Consider the following 7,529-nt stretch of genomic DNA (forward strand, 5'->3'; position numbering starts at 1 on the left):
ATTCTGCTGCTACCTGTTTCTTGACTGTGACATCTGCAGGCCAGTCTCTTCAGGTTTCCCCCCAGCTCTTAGTGATTTTCAGTTCTCAGCGATTGTCAACTCCTAGTAGGGGAACTTCATTACCAAAGCAGAATAGGCAGAAACTGTCACACAAAAAGTGATTTCAGCTCTAGTGAGTACTTAACAAAACAGAAGACTCCTAATGTAGTCCTACTTAGCTCTGTTTTTGAACAGTGGGGAGGAGTAGGTTAAAGCTTGCCTGAGCTGCTGAGATAGACACCCCCCCCCGCCTGGCAGGGACACCTGTTCCCCCTACCCCCACTTACTTTTACAGGGGTCTGGCATTTGAGCCCCTGGCTTAGTGAGTTCCTTTCAGTTGAGGGTGACCCCCTCAATCAGGACAGGCTAAGCACAGTTCTGCTCCCCTTTACACATACAATAAGGATAACAACCTTTCACTACCCCTGCATTCAGTACTAAAGTGATTTGTTACCGAACAACAGCCAAAGTTGATCACTTTGGGCAACACCACTCTGTCTGCTGGATACTTATGCAGAGTAGGTGTGCATATGGAAATACAGTCTGCTCCTAAAGTCTTCCCCCACTCCAGCTAGCTGTCAGGGGAGAGCTCATTCACACCCTGCTTATAGATTAAAAAGGGAACATTTAAGATGAATGTGAGGAAGCTTCCTGACAGTGAAGGAGCCCTTGGAGCCACAGTCAAAGGGATTTTGTGGAATGGAACATTGTCCCCATCACCTGGCTCATTTAAATCCAGCCTGGAGAGAGCAGTGGGAGCATGCTCTAGGGTTCAGGCTTGCACTGGGCCCAGGGGAAGGGGTTGGATTAGCTAACAGTGTTTCTGTCTCTGGTTTCAGTGACCCTGTGCAAACCCTGCCCTTTGTTTTCAGGTTCCAGAAGACCCCTGAATCCCTTCTCTGAGACTGTGTATGAGGAGATTGATTATAACCTGATGAGAGAGAAGCAGGAGATGTTCAGTCGCTCAGGTCTGTGGGTCTCACTCTTAACAGGGAGCAGCTATCTAATGCCCTGTCCACCTGAGGCCCTGACCCAGAGTTAAATCACTGCAGTTTCAGCCCTGTGAGCTTGTCATTGGAGCTGGTCAAAAGTCTTCATTACAAAATATTTTGGTGAAAAATGCAGATTCAGAGATACCAAAACATTTCACAAATTCCTGTCAATTTCACCCAATTGTTCTAAATACACACAGAACAATTCATTTCATTTCAATATTTTCTAAAGAAAACATTTTGTTTTTTCAGTTTGACATTATTTTCCATTAGAAATTTCCTTTAATTTTATTTATAAAAATTATATATATGTCATAAATATAAGGGGAAGGTAAACACCTTTAAAATCCCTCCTGGCCAGAGGAAAAACCTCTCACCTGTAAAGGGTTAAGAAGCTAGGATAACCTCGCTGGCACCTGACCAAAATGACCAATGAGGAGACAAGATACTTTCAAAAGCTGGAGGGGGAGGGGAGGAGAAACAAAAGCTCTCTCTGTCTGTGTGAGGCTTTTGCCGGGAACAGAAAGGAATGGAGTCTTAGAACTTAGTAAGTAATCGAACTAGATATGCGTTAGATCCTGTTTGTTTAAATGGCTGAGAAAATAAGCTGTGCTGGAATGGATATTCGTTTTTTGTGTCTTTTTGTAACTTAAGGGTTTGCCTAGAGGGATTCTCTATGTTTTGAATCTAATTACCCTGTAAGGTATTTACCATCCTGATTTTACAGAGGTGATTCTTTTACTTTTTCTTCTATTAAAATTCTTCTTTTAAGAACCTGATTGGTTTGTCATTGTTCCTAAGATCCAAGGGTTTGGGTCTGTGTTCATCTATGCAAATTGGTGAGGATTTTTATCAAGCCTTCCCTAGGAAAGGGGGGAAAGACGTTTCCAAGCGGGCTCTTTCCTGGTTATATATCTGTTAGATGCTTTGTGGTGGCAGCAATAAAGTCCAAGGGAAAAAGGAAAACAGTTTGTACCTTGGGGAAGTTTTAACCTAAGCTGGTAAAAATAAGCTTAGGAGGTTTTCGTACAGGTCCCCACATTTGTACCCTAGAGTTCAGAGTGGGAAAGGAACCTTAACAATATATATACACAAAAATGTCCAAAAGAACACCAAATGGCTTTATTCAACATGAAACTATGTTTTTTATATTTCCATTTGCAAATTTTTTTTCTAAAAATATCATTTTTGGCTCAATACTAAAACATTTATTTTTCTTTTCTTTACAATGGCCAGAGAACAAAACCATCTGTTTTTTTGCCAAGTCTAGCTGTGGGAGATGGGTCAGTGGGAGACCAGCAGTTACTCATGTAGATGGAAGGAAATTGGCTTTCCTTCCCACAATACTCTGCGAGACCCAATTCTCGGGACAGTTAATGTCCATCTGCCATCCCGTAGCCTTGTGGAATGTAATCAGTTCTGAGTCAGGAAAAACAACTGTCTGGGCTTGGCTAACCTATCATTTAAAAACTGCTTTGTAACACTGGAGCAGGGGATGAGTCTGTGCCTCCTCCCACTGCAATCACTGGTCTACTGGGTCAGCTCCCTCCTGCCCACAGAGCAGAGAGATCAGCCCAGGAGAGCCACATGACTTTGAGGCATGGCCCCAAGTTATCCTTTGTGCCATTTCGTCCTAATGTCTGATGGGAACATCCTGTCCAGGGCTCTGCTGTTGTGGGCTCTGGGAACATGCTCAGGCATCCTCCCAGCCACCACTGCCAAGATGTTACAGTGAATCACAGACTCTGCTCTGGCCTGTCTTGGCCGTAAACTAGAAAAAACCATGGAGAGCTGATAGACTAATTCATGGGGAGTCGGGTATTTACCCTTAAGCAGGAGGAGTCCCTTCTGTGGCTGAGGAGCCCAGGACCATTGTGGAACTTCCCTGGACCAGCAGCCCGAGACGGGCCCTTCACTCACCCCAGTATATTCAGGTCAGATATATATCATCCCACTCAGGCACATTTACCCCAGTAACATGGAGATTTTCTCTTGGGAGTCTGTGTCAGCCTCTCACCGCTCAGAGTGCTGGAGTTCACCATCTCCTGTGGAAGAAGGAATAGACTGAGACCGGAAATACACTCCAGGCCCGGATGTGTTCCCAGTCCCACAGTTCTGCTGTTTCTCACTGTGATGAATTTCTGGTTCTCGTCTCTCCAGTCTCCTATTCAGATGACTCAGTGACGAAGCTGCAGTATTACACTGGGGACAGCGAGAGGGAAAACGATCTGGATCAGAACAAGGTAATGGGGGAGAGGCAGACTCAGGCCGAGAGACCCAAATCTGGGTAGAGAAACTGAATTTCTATTACACTTTCTGCAGTCGCAGCCATTTCCCCAAACATGATCCCCATTTTACACAGTTGGGTCTAATCCATTGAATAGGATTTTTGTCAGAATCTCAGGATGGGAACATTATGACCATCTCCTGAGCACAGATCCCTCTGAGTGGCTTCCCAGTGACCTCCCAGGTGAGGAGCTGGAGGAGACAGGTCAGTCTCTTTGGTGGAAGGTGTCAATGCCCAGCAGAGCTCGTCTCTCACCCCTGAGAGAGAGAGAGGGAAGATTGTCTTGTGTTATAATTAGAGATGGGCTCAGCCCAACTCCCTGATCTGAACCCACCAGAACTTTGGGGGAGGGGGATTTGCAGATTCTGACCCCAGATCTGAATCTCAGTTTTGGGGCTGGCACCTGTCGCTATAACAGGCTGAAGCAAAACCCTGGATCTGAACTTTGTGGCCTGGCCCCATCTCTAATTATAACAGAGCAGCCTTTCTACCCCAGCTGCTCTCAAGGGAATCCATTAATTTGGGCCTTTGGGAGTTTAGCCTGTGCCTGGGGGAGGAGACATTGAGAGATGAGCCAGTTCGGCTGAGAAGCTGGAGTGCTGCCAAGCTGAGCCCTGGGTTCCTGGGAGGCTAGTGGAAAGCAGGAGCTCACAAAGGATCAGGCTAGCGCTCTCCCAGCGTAAGCTTTAATTCCTGCAGCGGGAAGGTTCCCCCACCCAGTGTAACAGGAGATCAGCTGGATTCAGAGACTGTCTCTGGCCTGACAGCGCCCATGTTCCAACCTGTTATCTCAGCACAAGCCCAGATCCTGCTCCCACTGAAACACATAAAGGAGCTGCTGCTGGATTCTGCAAGGACAGGAATGACCCCTAGTTATTTCTGGGACTCCTGTTTTAACTGTAGTTCTCTGACTAGTGCCCTTCTCACCCTGGGCCCCTCTGACTTCCCGTCTCACATGTCATGATAAACTGCTCTAGATATCAGGGCCACCTGCACTGAAGAGACGCTGCTGGTGCCCTGGGCTGAGTGTGGTGTTGCTGTTCCAGAGGGAGCTTCCCCAGGGGGGTCTCAGTTGGATTACAATAGCATGGAGGATCCTGCCTTGAACGACGTCCCCAGACTCCAGACGGCCAAGGTGAGCAAGTGAATCCGCCTTCTGGAAGCAAAGTCACCCTGTTGAAAAATTAAATATGTTTCCCCAGTAGGGCCAATAGGGTTTGTTAAGAAAACCACAAAGTTCACCCACCAGCACTGTTCCCTCTAAGCTGTGCACGTGTGCACACGCACACAGATCCTAAACCCCACGCACATGGCGAAACACCGCGCACATAAAAATTTGCACAGAAGAAATTTTTTGCACACACAGCCTGTCAAAAATTAGAGGGAACATTGCCCACCAGTATTGTCTATTGGCAAAATGCTGGGGGCGCTGACCAGGTGCATTACAAGAGCTGTGTGGAGGCCCAGGGGTAGGGAAGTGTGTGGTGTCCTAGGTCATGACAGAGGCCCATTGCAGGGACTGAAGGAGCAGTTTGCTCAGGAGCTGCCCACGTGGTACTTGGCTCAGGTCACTGACCTGTGATCCTCACTGCCATGAGCACTAGGGTTACTCACTATTTGTGAAGAGGGCACATCGAAGCAGAGACCTGTACGGTGCAGCAGTGTTCCCTGTCAGCCTTTCCTGACATGTGGCTATAGCAGTTTATACACACCTGTGTCAGACACGCTGTGCCGGGGCGGGACGACATAGAGATTTTACACCCAAGGTCCATGTCCCGCCCTTATTAGCTGGCTCAGCTCCCAGTGGTGTCAGTACGTTGGAGACTGATGGCAGTTTTATGGGGTAAACTTTATCAGGAGAACGCATTGAAAGACATTTTAAAGTAATGTCAAGTTTAGGAAGTCAGGGACAAGCTCTGGGCAATTCCAAGTCATTTCTATTTGTAATTATTGTAACAGAACGCCTTGTGGAGCAATCCCTCTGGACTAGATCCCAGTCACCCCTTTCTAGACCTCTTCCCCCACCCCTTGTCATCTGGGAGCTCTAGGATCCTCTCAACCAGCTATTGAAATGTATCAATCAATGTGAAATCCCCCAGTCTGAGGGTTCCAGAGGAGGGCTCCTCTTACTGCTCTGAGGGTGGAAGGTAAGTGCTGAGAGATCCCCAGGGACCAGTGTAGCTGGTGCATCTGCAGCTTATAGTTTATTTCTGTCTTCACTGTGAATATTCTCTTAATTACTTCACATCAGATGCCCCTGCCCTGCCTGGAGATATCCCAGGGGATGGTTACAATGATGCCAGAGAAGTGTCTGACTCTGAAGGTGACCCTGGTTTGGGGCAGAATGATAAGCAAGGCGCTGGGGCGAGTGACAGGGACATGGATTCACAGACAGGTGAGTGGAGAACTGTTTGCACTTCACACTGTCTCTGCAGAGTGGGAGGGCTGGGAATGTGGGGTATGCAGCAAGGGAACAGCCCTGGCCAACCCAACACCTGTGAGACAAACTCTCCTTTTCTCATCTCCCCATTCCCTCAAAGCGGAGGCTTCAGTGCCTGCCATGGGGAGAGGAACAGCAGGGGTCCCTGCTGGGTGGTACTTCGTGCTCAAACCAGCAAGATACCTAGGATCCTTCTGCCTCTAGGTTCAAATGCTTGTGTGGCTGCCACACGGTGGATGTGCTGGATTCCCACCACTTCACTGCACGTGTATCTTTTGGGCAGAATCCTATGAACCAAAGTCCTGTTACTGCCGCACAATTGTTAAAGAGCCGGTCACATGTCCTGTAAAAGTTGGGCTTTGCGCATTGTCCTTGTCCAAAATCTCCCCTCCCCTCCCTATTGGGCCATGAGCAGAGACACCATCAGCCACCCCAGGGGAGGTGCAGTGGTGATGAAATGTGCATTGCTTAGTACTTGATGCTTATGTTCATTGTTAGGGCAGAGTGAAAGTTATGATGTTCTTTACTAAGTTCTCCTTGCTGGTAAGTGCTTGGATTTTGTACATGAGGTGAGAGGTAGCTACAGCTGGCCCTTGTCTGTGTTAGCTGGTCTGGAAACCAAAGGTTTTAGTTTCCAGACTATGCATAGAGATGATGGATTAGAATTTGTCATAGACCCAGCCAGAAGACTGAAGGAGGAACAATTCCTAACCTGTACTGGAAAGAAGAGGTTCTCAAACTGGGGAACACAGAATATATTCTGGGGGTGGCATGAGATGCCAAAGCGGAAAGCGGTGGGTGATACAAATATTGTGCTTATGTTCATTGCTAGGGCAGAGTGAATTTTATGATGTCCTTAACTAAGAGCTCCTTCCTGGTAAGTGTTTGGGTTTTGTACATGAAGTGACAGGTAGCTGCAATTGTCACTTGGAACTTTAAGTGGTGTGGAAATCCAGGGTTTTATTTCCAGAATATGGATAGAGATAATGGATTGAAAGTTGTCATGGACCCAATCAGAAAAATGAAGAGGGAACATTTTCTAAATTCTAACCCATACTGGAGAGTGCACTCTACTCTTGCTATGCAGCCATGCATAGCCACAGAATGGATCCACTGACTGTATGTGTCTCGCTTGGTATTTTCAGGTTGGAGTGAAGGTGTTTCTGGGGTGGAGAAGGAAACTCTGTTCCTGCCTCCTGGAGACACAGGTTATGATGATATGGGACATGGAGACTTGGGGGATCAGTATCAGAAATGATTTGATTGGGCCAAATAACCTCGTGATGATGTAAAAGCTTCTCCTCTTTCTCTCAGAAATGCTCCCTCTGGCATGATGCCCAAAGACAGTCCCTGCCTGGTAGATAGACAAAGGCAGGTGTTTTTATAGGGTTTGTGTGAATTTATAGGAAATACAAGTGTGAGTGGAAAAAGGTTCACAAACATCCTCTGTATAATTTCCTATTCATTGGCCAGGATGGAAGTTTCCTGCCTTTTTATCCCTGTGGTTTCTTTAGCTTGAATCTGTGCCTTTTTCTTATTAAATCCCTTCTGAAAGTCTGCCCAGCAGTGGAAGCTTTTCTTGCCAGATGAATTGTGCAGTTTCAAGGGCTCATCATGGGGAGAGGCTGAGATACAACAAACCAAGAGACAAGGACGGGCCACCTCTGGGTATGGGCCAGCTGTTTGATAGCAGGATGGGTTTACACTGAATGTTCTATCAGGCATGTGGTAAAAGTGAGACACCAGCAAGAGAACATTCTGAGATGAGCAA

General features: G+C 47.1%; 1 long non-coding RNA gene across 1 annotated transcript; it reads left to right on the forward strand.

The window, feature by feature from the left end:
* The first annotated feature begins 1,525 nt into the window (after positions 1 to 1,525).
* On the forward strand, positions 1,526 to 7,315 carry LOC119565244. Its single transcript, XR_006283497.1, has 5 exons — positions 1,526 to 1,578; positions 3,204 to 3,274; positions 4,365 to 4,453; positions 5,570 to 5,713; positions 6,904 to 7,315. It is a non-coding gene; the product is annotated as an uncharacterized LOC119565244 (long non-coding RNA).
* Positions 7,316 to 7,529: the final 214 nt, after the last annotated feature.

The sequence above is a fragment of the Chelonia mydas genome, chromosome 1 (assembly GCF_015237465.2).
Source record: "Chelonia mydas isolate rCheMyd1 chromosome 1, rCheMyd1.pri.v2, whole genome shotgun sequence".
In the NCBI taxonomy this organism is placed as follows: domain Eukaryota; kingdom Metazoa; phylum Chordata; order Testudines; family Cheloniidae; genus Chelonia; species Chelonia mydas.